The 11,565-nt window shown below is 46.2% G+C and overlaps 1 long non-coding RNA gene across 1 annotated transcript; it reads left to right on the forward strand.

Moving 5' to 3' along the window:
* Nucleotides 1-2,157: 2,157 nt before the first annotated feature.
* Nucleotides 2,158-9,136, forward strand: LOC115612981. Its single transcript, XR_003993218.1, has 3 exons — nucleotides 2,158-2,234; nucleotides 2,338-2,478; nucleotides 8,970-9,136. It is a non-coding gene; the product is annotated as an uncharacterized LOC115612981 (long non-coding RNA).
* The last annotated feature ends 2,429 nt before the right edge of the window (nucleotides 9,137-11,565 follow it).

Here is an 11,565-nt window from a genome sequence, read left to right on the forward strand (position 1 = left end):
AGCAGGATTAGAGAGAGTATGCAAAGGAGAACCCTGAGTTTGGATTAAAGATGTTTAAAAGTCTCTTGTATCAGCAAGCTCTTTTCTCTGGGGGAGATTAGGAGTGCAGCTTCTCCCAGCCACTCTGTTAATCTGGTCTCCATAGGAACAGGATGATGTTAGTGGTGACGCTCTTCCCTAAATGGCTGCTCAGCAGCCGTGTTAAAGGGGGAGAATAGCTTTAGTTTGTTGCTCGAATCTGGTTTTCTTGACCCCTGTCAGTCCCTGACAGTTGCTCCTGGGGGAATTTCTGCTGCTTGTTTTGTGCTGGTGGAACATGCACTAGTGCCCCCATGCACTGGATGTTTTGCTAGAGAGTTCACAGGCTCAAGTCTTCACACCTCACTGAGCCAGCTCAGAAAAGCCGCAGACATTTACAGTTACGATTTTACTGGTGCTCCTGAATGGGACAGGCTATGGCTCTTTTAAATGTGGCAGAGCTGTATGTCTCTTATCCTCCTACATTGCCTGATGTGACCAGGGTACCTCCTTATTAGGGGACCATATTCAGGAGATCTCCAAGGTCTGCTGCAGTGACCACTCTTGGATGTTGCAATGCAGCCTATGGACAAGGCATCGATCAAGAAGTCAGGAAACTTGCTCTATCCTAAAGCAAATCCAGCCTTGCAACTTCCAGCCAACAGTAACCACCAAGGCAGACCTTGTGCAGCTTTGCTCTGTGCCTGTCTGTGCTGGAGATAGAAGAAATGCCTGTCCCAGGGATTCATCCCAAGTGCTGACCAGCCTGGCCTCTAACTGCAAACTGGAGGTTCTAATGTCGCCATCCAGGCTGAGGGTGAAATGGTGGGAGGCTTGTAAACGTTCCCTGCATCTTTCTAAATCCCTTTTCATCCTGAGTCACATGCGGAAGGAGCGTGGGTGAGAGCGAGTAGGCAGGGAAAGAGAGGGATGGTAGGGCTGCATGAATTTGGATATGCACATCAGCTATCAAACATAGTGCAAAATTGCTGTGAAAGCAAGGGAAAAAGATAAATTTCATGTCACAGTCTTCAGATGATGAGCTACTGCTGTTCCTGTTTTCTGTGTTAGCGGAGTTAAAGTGGCACTTGTTTGTCGAGATGAACAAGGGGTCTTCTGCACCTCATGTCTCCTCTTCGTAACCCTTCCCTCTATTTTTCTCTCCACTGCTCCATAGCTGCATTTCCCAGTGGATCTCAGCCAGCTGCTGGGGACTGCTGCTACCTCGAGTCCTTTCAGATGAGTCACAGGTTTGGCTAAGGAAAGTTGAAACAAAGCAAACAAAATGTAGATGACCTTTCTGCCTACCTGACTCCAGCTCCTGCTTCAATTACACGTTATGCCATCAACTAATTCCACCTAAATTTGGAACCGTATACTTAAGAAACATCGTGGAACTGAAGAGTCAGGGGAGAGACTTTATCAGTAGTCTTGTTGGCCTCACTGCGAGCTCAACCCTAAATCAGACCTCAAAGATTTTCATCCTGGAGACAACACCACAGGATCCAAGCTTCCCTCACAGAGCCCCTCACTGTCTTCCTGGGTCCATGTGGAATTGTCCATGGGTGTTTCCTGTAAAACCCATTGCTTTTTCAGCCCGTGTGAAACTTTTTGCAGAAAACATGTCTAGTCCAAACTGCCACTTCAGATTTAATATGTAAGTGATGACTTGAACAAGAACCCAGCTACAGCAGCACAGTGTCGGCCAGCACCAGGAAGCCTTTTGAAGAGAGGCCCAGCCCTGGTCTGCCTGTGAGTGAGAGAAAGGGCTCTGCACACCCTGACCGGGTGGCCCTTTCCCAGCTAGTGAGCCCTGTGGAAGGGTTCTGTAGCCTCATCTATCATTTAAAGAGTCATTCTGTTCCACAGAGCAGGCAGCAGCTCCCATGTGGGCTATACTTCAGCAATTGTAACTTGTCCCAGTTTATAAATAAGATGTTTTTCCTTGACTGCCAGGTCCCAGGACATCTACAAGGCAAGCTGTGATCTCTATGGCCTGTGAATCATCGCTGATAACGGTGATCCTGCGGGCTGACTCCTGCCTTTGCCAGCTGTACAGCACCAGAGTTTGTGGATGCACTCAGAAAGAGCTCCCTGGCACTACGGTGACAGGAATTGTCTCTTCCTTCTGGAGCACAGCCCAGACAGAGATCACCTGGGAGGGATGCTCTTACGGGCAGAAGGGTGCTACAAGTCATCTTCGCTATCCCTGGAAGGTATTTGTACCTCCCTGACCCAGCCTTCCCCTCCCTTCACGTTCATGAGTTCTCCTAGCACCAGGGCCAGATTAAGATTGAATTTTCTCCTTCTTGCCCTCAGAACTGTTCACTGCCTGGCCCGTGTGAAATAGTCTCCAGCAGAAAGGGGAAAACTTCGGCTGTTCTTCCTCCTGCTCCTCTGTCTGGAACATCACCATCTTGGCCTCCATCCCTGGGATGTTTCCCTGCTCAGTTCAAACAGGTGAGTCCTCTGCTTGCTCTGTGTGTCAGTGTCTTGTTTTCTGTGGTCGTAAGAGCATAGCCTTTTGTCAGAATGAAGACAGCAACAAAAACTGTGGGCTTAGTAATAGATACCAGCTTCATCTTGTAAGGCAAGAGACTGGAGCCTGTGCATTTGCTGGGAATAATGCTCAGATGATGCTGGAGGAGCTGGCTGGTCAGTGTCTCAGGTCCTCTTTCTGCCTCCACTACAACCATCTGACACAGCTGATGATGTGTTTAATTGCTCTGCATCTCCCTTACAGCCAGGATAACAACACCTTGTGGGAGTGAGAGTAGATGTTCATTGGCATTTGTCATCGACTCGGCTGCAAGCACCCTGGGGACACCTATAAATAAGTGAGGGGCTGTGATTCAGCAGCCACTAGGGGAGCAGCAGCTGCCACTGTATCCATTTCATGGTTGCTTCAAAAGCTTAAACTCTTTTTAATTTGGGTTTTTGCATTAAATTTGCAAGAGCCCCTCCACAAGTGGAGCAGGGGCAGGTGATCTGCTGTGCCTCCAGGGAGGATCATGTGGAAGTAACCACAGTGGTGATGATGCAGCCCATGATACTGATGGCAGGCTCCACCACAGCACCCTCATTCCTTATTGGTGTGTACCTGCCTTCACGTTTCCTTCTTTTTCTTTGTTAGGGTGGGTTTTCTTGATGTCTGTTACTGCTGGTCGGAGAGAGGCACTGAAAGAAATTGTTTAGATCAGACTTGTGGAGAAGCAACCAGATGTCTGGATGCATTATCAAGGTAGCAGCCCTTTTGCATCTGCAAAGTCACTGGTGGGACTCATATGAGACTGAGTGATCTGAGCAAAAAGTACAACCATGTACACCTCGAGGCTCTTAGCAGCAAAACTGCAGCTTGGATTTAGGTTCAGATCACCGAGTTCAGCTTTGCTTATTTAATTCACCCAGTGCTTTGGCACGTTATCGACAGTCATACTTTTATAAGGCTGTGTGGGCTTGTGTGTGCTGGGACACGATGAAATGAAGGTCCTTTTCTGTGTGCACTTTGGGGGAAAACAGTGTGTGTATGAAGTTCTGTCAGCTACAGCATCAAAGCAGCTCTGCTCTCTGTGGCATGTTTATTGGTCTGTCCTCTGCTAAAATAATCTTAGTGAAGGCCTTGGCATTGTCTCCATGTGGGAGGGAAGATGAATGTGTGTCCCTTGTTTCAGGGTGTAAAGCTTGCTGAGCAGAGTTGTCCATTTCCCCACTGAAGAGAGAGGGAAGGTGTTTTGTGGGCAGTGGGAAGGGGAATCAGTGGGCCCATGGGAGATGAACAGTAACCATGAGAGCACACGAGACCTGCAATGCCCTAGGAAATCCTAGGGACTCCATGTAGTCTGAACAGCAACAGCACTGAGCTCCACCACTGTCTTAAAACCACCTGAATATCAGTCCTGTGATGTGTTTGTAGCTTGGTGAATGAAGATGTGCTTTATGCCCTAGATGAGAACATGGAGAAAGAGCCACAAAGGCATCATGCAGGCTTCCTGCTGAAGGTCAGCCAGTGGGGAGGGAAGATCTCTCAGCCAGGTCATCCTGCAGCTCTCACCCGTTCTAGTGAAGTCTTGTTCGTGGTGGCCGCTCAGTCCTTCTGCTTTCAAGTCAACAAGTTACAAAGAAGGTTAAATGCAAAGAGGAGGAGAAAAGACAGGATGATATATTTCTGTGCACACACTCCCTCTCCCTCTTCATTCCTTTGAGCCATTTTTAACCCAAGCTAATTCAGCTGGAAATATTAATAACCCTATAAGGACGCCACCTCCTTGTAATGAAGCGTAAAGGTCACTTCTGCTCAAATCACACAACTCTTTCATTTTGTTCTCTGCGAGGAGCAGCTTCTCTCTTTAATTATTCAGTTTGCTTTTATATTGCAGTCGCTGCTCTCTTGTCTCTGATCTCTGACACTTCCCCATTACGCCAGCCCCTGGGAGGCTGGGTGATGCAGCAGGATGGGTCGCACCGTGGATGCTGTGAGCAGCAGTTGGGACTTGCCTGGGGGAGGAAGGAGTGGATGGATGTGAAGGAGAGATAATTCTTGGTTTTCAGAGTTACTTGTTTGATGGTGTGGGTCTGATGGCTTTTCTTCAGGGTGTGGGCTTTGTAAAGCATGTTAATTTTTGGCTGAGTTAAGTCCTTGCAAGTGAGGTGCCACTTGACGTGATGGGAAGGAAAGGGGCTGGGAGGGAGTTGGGAAATTCCTGTCCTCTGGGCTCACCTGATGGGTGAATGGAGGTGGGAGGCTGTGTATGGGAAGTGACCTCTGGCTGTTTGCTGCTCACTGAGTAACGTAGTTGCTTACAAGGTCCCAAGATGAAGCAAAACCTCTGGCATCAGTACAGTATCCTCAGTCCTCAGGTGTCACTTGGCTTATGATGCCCACAGCCAGGGAGGTCAGAGTGAGAAATCGCTGCAAATGTGAGCACTCCTGGGGTATGCTGTAAAAGTCACCAGCACAAAAATGGGGGATGATTATTCTCTGGGGATGAATTTGGGATCACATGCAAGTTCTTTGACAGGCGCCCAAGAGAGGTCTAAGGGCCAGCAGGATCACACCATAGCTCCCCACTGCGCCCAGAGAAGCTTTGTTTTATCAGGACCTCAGGGTTCTTCCCTGCTCTATGCTGGCACGCAGTGAGTCTTCCCAGGAAAGCCACAGCATCCAAACCATGTTCTCTCTGCTACCCTCCGGTGCGGGAGCAGCTCCCGGCACGCTCCATGCCAGGCCCTTGTTCATGTACCTGCAGGGCAGTGGGGCCCTGGCTGGTGTGGTCCTTTCTCCTTGCTGGTGCCACCAGGCTTTGCTTTCTCAAAGGTGCAATAGGGAGTCTAAGACCACAGGCAGTGAGGCAAGAGACTGCCTGGGAATCTGTGAGGTCCTGTAAGATCTCCACAAAAGAGGGGTTGGAAGGGGCTATTCCAGTGTCTGAGATGATTATTGCACGAATTATTACTGTAGTGTCCTAAATAATTAATAACTATAATTAATTGTATGGACCCAAGAGAGGCAGAAACTTTGGGGGTGGCTGTGACCCCTCCCTGCCCCAAGCACTGCTCCCTCCAGAGCTCCTCTGCAGTGTTTTATCTCCCTGACTGTTTAAATGACTTGAGCAATGTGGGCTTTCCTCCATTTCCCCATGGGACTCCTCATTCTCTGCTCTAACTATAACACTGCAGCAGCTATTAGTGCCCACAAACAAACACAAGTCCTCAGTAGCTGGGATGAGTTAAGGTTTATATAATCATGTGAAGATTTGAAAGCTGAAAAGCCTTTCACTGTGTACTGCATTCATCATTTAAAAGGAGCCTGAGTGATGGGTTTTTCATGTGTGTGAGGTTGGTTTCTTTTTCCCCCACTCCCTTGGAGTCCACATGTTGTTGGCTATAACTTGGTGTGTTCAACACCAGCCAAGCCATTGCTAAAGCCAAAATGATTTCTGGACTCATGTTCACATTAATCTGATGGTGGACTCCTGCAAGCCATGCACTGTGCTAGTAGCAAAGAGGCAGACCAGGACCTCTGATAAGAATGTGTAAAATTTTTGCTTGTTAATGGTACAACGTATTTAATGGTATAAGAAGTCTCACACAGAGCTGATATGGTCATTTCCAAATTACAGCTGGCAGCAGAAGCACAGAGACATGAAGCAGCAATGGCACTGACAAACAGGAAGCCTAATGAGCATAGCACTGACCAGCTCTTAGGCAGAGGATGGAGATGTCCTCTTCCAAGCTGTCCTAGTGCCAGGGCTTTGCCCTCTCATTGCCTCTTTTGGGCACTCTGCAAGAACAGAAGCATCACGGTTAAGTCAAGCTACCCATTTAAACTTTGAAGCTATTTTCTCTGATGTTGTCTGAAGAGTGGGCTTCAACAGCAGCTGTCCTTGACACAACTAGCTGCAGAAGATAACTGTTGTCCATAGCATAAGCTGTGTACTAGCATCATCCCTCACTCCCTTCCCTTCTATGATTGCTCCAGCAGACCATTAACAGCAGCTCAATATGCAGTAGCATAGACCACATCGGGGCACAGTTTGCTCTATGTGGAGCTACAAAGGTAGCTTGGTTCCAGCTAACAGCTTTATATGACCTCATCTCTATAAAACCTCATCTTAAACATGCACCACTCATTCAAAATCTCACACAGACATAAAACTCAGAGTTCAAAAGCTGCAACTTTTGTGAGATAGAGAAGGGAAAAAATAGCTGTGAATTTTTAGGTGAAAATCCAGGAACATTTGACTGTGGTTTTGCAGATGTGATTTCTATGCTGCATTCTATTTGGAGAGTACATTTCAACATCTGCCACCATCCTCCTTCAAACCCCTAAGTATGGCTCATGGTAATGAGATTGAAGGATATCAAAAATTCCTAGAGGAGCTAAGGAAAGATAATCAGGATTAGTGTGCTGACAATAGGGGAAGAGGCCGAAAGAGTGAGGGGGCAGCTATGGCCAGGGTTGCCAAAATGTGTGTCATTGCATTTCCAGAGTCATCATTAAGGCAAATCCAGTCTTCTGGCTGACGATGTGGACTGTTTTAATAATGAAGACATTGGGATTACAAACAGAATCTAAGATAACTAGGGTACTTGCTCAGGCCTATATGTAACAATGTTCTGGGTAGTTCATGTCCTAAGCATGTTTGTTTGAAAGCATCTCTGCTGAAATTGATACGGCAGGTATTCCTACCCTAACTGTATACTGTGATGCCTTCTGGCCCCAGCCAAAGGCATCAATTAAGGAAACAAATGTTGGCTTTATCTCCTGGTCTTGTTTAATACCCCAGATGTCTGGTGCAGTACTGCCTTGCTCTTTGGTGTCTGTGCTGCACAGTGACAGCCCTCACCTGGATGGAAACACTAAGCTGTGGCATACAGAGGCTGGTGTAGGTGTCTGTAACCTGAGGGAACAGATGGTGCTGCCTGACAAATGCAGACTGTCCCCCCCCTTCCCCGCTCCTTTCTGCTGCAAATTGAGGCCTTAAAAAGGATTGATGTGGCTAACAACAACCTCATCTAGGATGATTCTTTGGGGGATTAATGACTAGTCGCTGGGGAAAGGTTTAATGGTCCAAAGAGATCAGCAGTCCCAAGCCAGTTTATTAATCAGCTGAGGCTAAGGCCATCATAGCTTAACGGCTCAGATTGCTTGGGGGCAAGGGAGGCAAGGGCTCTGCACAGAAACAAATCCAAAAACCCATGAGATCCCTGGAATCCAATGCAGAAACTCACTGATTGTCAGGGACTAAGATTTAGCAAGGAAATGCGAAAAGAAAAGGGAGTGATGGGCTTGTTTCATGTATGCCTCATGCACTGCAACCCACCTCGCTTCCTCCCTGCTGCAGCGGCTCCTGAACAAGCCTATGGGCTTCCAGCCAGCTTTGTGTCTAGCAGTGGCTACTAGACACCACCAAACCCTATGCTGTTGCCTGGACAGTTGGGGACTACTATTGGGAGATGAAATTTCCTTCTAACACTTTGTTCAGAGATTAAGTTTCTGCCCTGGAGCATGAAATCTGAGATTCTCATTATTTTTATCACAGCAAGTGGAAGTGGAGAAGCTATTCTTATTCATATAAATGTCTAATCCTACTCTGATTCCTCCTGAGCTGTTGCATTTGCTTTGATTACTTTTCCCAGTTATAGCTAAAATAAATTTAGCAGTTAATAATCTGCCTTTACAATGCAGCAGTCCCTGAGATGAGGAAAGGAGGCACTGAGCAGGTCCTGCTATGGACCCTGTCTCATCTCGGGGATCAGGGAAGGCTTGGCTGTATCCTGGGTGCCCAAGAGAAGTTAGATGCCATTTGTATGAAGGACAGGGCTAGTGTTATTCCTGGACTACCTATGTCTTCAATTTAGACCCTTTGGGGTTAATCTATGGCAGGACATCTGAATACAGCATAGGGATAAAGTTATTTCCCCTGGGGCACAGTGCAGGTGAGCACTGGGATCGCTGGGAAAGAAGACCTGTTCCCAGGTACCAGAGACCTTTGGAACAATTCTCAACTGCCTCCATGCAGGAAGACTGGGTAGGAGCCACTGACTTGTTCTGGGCTGGGCTGGGAAAAAGCTGGTATGGGTGACTTGGGGTCAGTAGGCTCTTTACTTGCTTGAAAGTCAGGTCCCTGTGCTTCATCTTCACAGAGTCTGTTTTAAGCAGCCTATAAAGAGTCTGATCTTCTGAGGAGGGCTCTGGCTTTCCTCTGAAATCTGATCACGGTGTGAAACTGTTTCCGTTCTGATACATTTTATATTATTTTTAAGTTTGTTTTTTTTTCTCCATCCAAAGTCATGAACTACATGTGAGAGCAGATGCCTTATCTGCATACATCAGCTGCCTTTGAGGGCAAAACATCTTCTAAACTCATCTTCTGCTCTTCCTCTTTCTTCCTGTAAAAATCGGCCATTTCTGCTCTTCTGAGCTGATTCACTCTTGCTTCCCTCTGTAGATCTCCTGGACCTCTGGCTGGCCTAAGATGGTGAAAACCAGCATGTCCCATACACTCCAGTGCCCCAGCCTGAACAAACATCATGTGCAACACTACAAGTCTCTCCTAACTCAGGGCTTTCAAGAGGCACTAAGACAAACCCTTCCCTGGAGAGGAACGTGGACAATCAGCAGGTAAAAGCTGGTTTTAAAGGACATAGTTGGTGACAAGAAGTGTGGTTTTGTGTGAGTGTGGCTTATGGAACAAAGCAACCTCCTGTACCTTTGGATGGTTTCTGCACATCACTTAATAAAGATTTCCAGTTTGCAAGGGCAGTAGCTTAAATTTGATAAATCACAGAACAGAAAGAAGGTGGCAAGCACCAGGGACAAGCTGCATTCATAGAGTTCCCTTTCTGGAGTGCCATGCCTGGGCCTCAGTGCTTGGTATCCATTTTCATCAGTGGGATGTTGTATGTGGACTCAGTTTTCCATACTTCTGGATCCCAAGAGTTCCAAAATGAGATGATTCTATTGCTTTAGCTAGTGAAGTGTGGGGATCGATGTGCAGCACGCTGTGATTCTCTAAGATCAATAAAAACTTCGTTATGAGACTGTGTAGCATGTAGCAAAATTTTATGCTACTCATTCAGTTTCAGAGGTGCCAGTTCTTGGTGGTCTTGCTTTTTATAGCTATACAGACTCATGTTATTGACTGTGACAATGGCGTTTGCATACTAACACATGGATGTATCACTAAAATTAATCCAATATAAAATCTGCTTGGTTCTAATTCTTGCAGACTGAGGGCTGTATTAACTGGGGGAGCTGTAGCAGCCAACAAGTAACTCCCTTACACAAGCCTGAAGTCTCTCTGCACTAAGGAGGTGGAGGAACAAATCTTCCTCAGATGATGTATGCTGGCCCTGCTTGGACCTCCCCTTAGGCCAAATTCTAAGGTTCCCCAGCAGACGAAGAACACATTGAGGAAACCACCATTAAAAATATGCTAAACTATGTTTCAAGCTGCCCAGTTTTCCCCTAATATAAACATATGCACTGGTTCTGAATTTAAATTCAGGTCCTAAACACTGTAGAAATGTTGGCTACCTATAGTCCACAGGGAATGGTAACCCTATAACCCTTAAACCCAGCAACATGTATTAATGGCTTATGTGAAGTCTCTGTAGCAAACATTTCAGTCTCTTCAGACAGGGAGAAGTGGGTTACTTTGTGAATATCAATGCAAATCAAATAAAACTTATCTCAAGGACAAATGCGTTTGTTCTGAAAATTTGGCTAAAGAAATCAGAAATGGTTCTTTAAAATGTATCAGCCTAGAGCAAGTTTTTATCTTCTTTTTGAGCAGTCAAATTTGGTGATGAAGCCGTCATTTGAAATATGTGGTAGGATACAGCAAAATCACTGTCTTGCAATTTGGACATATGGATCTGAAGATCTGACAAAAATATGCTCTCTGTTCTACAGACATTAGGCTGTTGTCCTTTCATTTGACTTCATATATATGTAGCCACCCTGGCTGGTTTTGCACTGGTCATGACTGCTTTTGTGTTCTCTTTGATGAATCCACTGTGGTTTATTTTGTTTGGTTTGATGGGGTTTTTTTGTTCATTTGTTTGTTGGGTATTTTTTTGGGAGGGGGAGGGGGGTCACATTGGGCACGATAGGGAGTGTTTTGGGAAAAGGATAGTTATTTTATTACATGCATTTGCTGTAACTGGTCCATCAATCTCAGAAAAGCTTGTACAAGGTGCCTAAGTAGAGAGATACAAAGATGGAATTGCTGTTTTTCTCCTTTACTTAATTTAAAATGAAAGCAAAAGTCTTGCTGTGTTTAAAAATCCTCTCTTCTTTGGAGTGAAGTGATTTATGCCTGCAGCACGAGTAGGTACTTCTGGTTCCAGACTGCATGGAACAATCCCAGGCCTATCAGCAACGTTGGAAAGCGAGAGGGAAGATGATGACTCACAAGACGTTTCCCTGTCTGTTATGATTTAGCTTTGTCGCTTTGTGTTCTCTGGATGGCTTAGGGAGAGTTGCTTTTCCCTCAGCTACAATTTGCTGCCAGATGAATATATTGAGAAGCAGAATGTTGAGAAATCTTAGAAAACTAATGGGAAATGCCTGAATGTGCTCGGCACATTTCTCCACTTGGCCATTAGGCTTTCACACCCCAGTGGTGTTGGGCAGAGGGGCATGCAGGGACTTTGAGATGGTTCTACAAGAGTCGTGTGGTTCCTTTTGCTTTTTGGTTTATTACCAGAATAGGACAAGGGGTAATGGTCTTTTAAACCAGAAAAGGGTAGATTCAGACTAGATACAGGGAAGAGCTATTCTATGATGAGGGTGGTGAAACACTGGCACAGGTTGCCCAGAGAGGCTATGTAAGTCTCATCCCTTGAAACATTCAAGGTCAGGTTAGATGGGGCTCTGAGCAACCTGATCTAGTAAGAGATGTCCCTGCTTATTGCAGGGGGGTTGGACTAGATGACCTTTAAAGGTCCCTTCCAACCCAAACTCTTCTGTGATTCTACCTGCTTGGAAAAAGCACCAACATATGGTCTTAGTCACAGATTTAGTCACCTAGCGCTGTATAT

The sequence above is a fragment of the Strigops habroptila genome, chromosome 9 (assembly GCF_004027225.2).
Source record: "Strigops habroptila isolate Jane chromosome 9, bStrHab1.2.pri, whole genome shotgun sequence".
NCBI classification, from domain to species: domain Eukaryota; kingdom Metazoa; phylum Chordata; class Aves; order Psittaciformes; family Psittacidae; genus Strigops; species Strigops habroptila.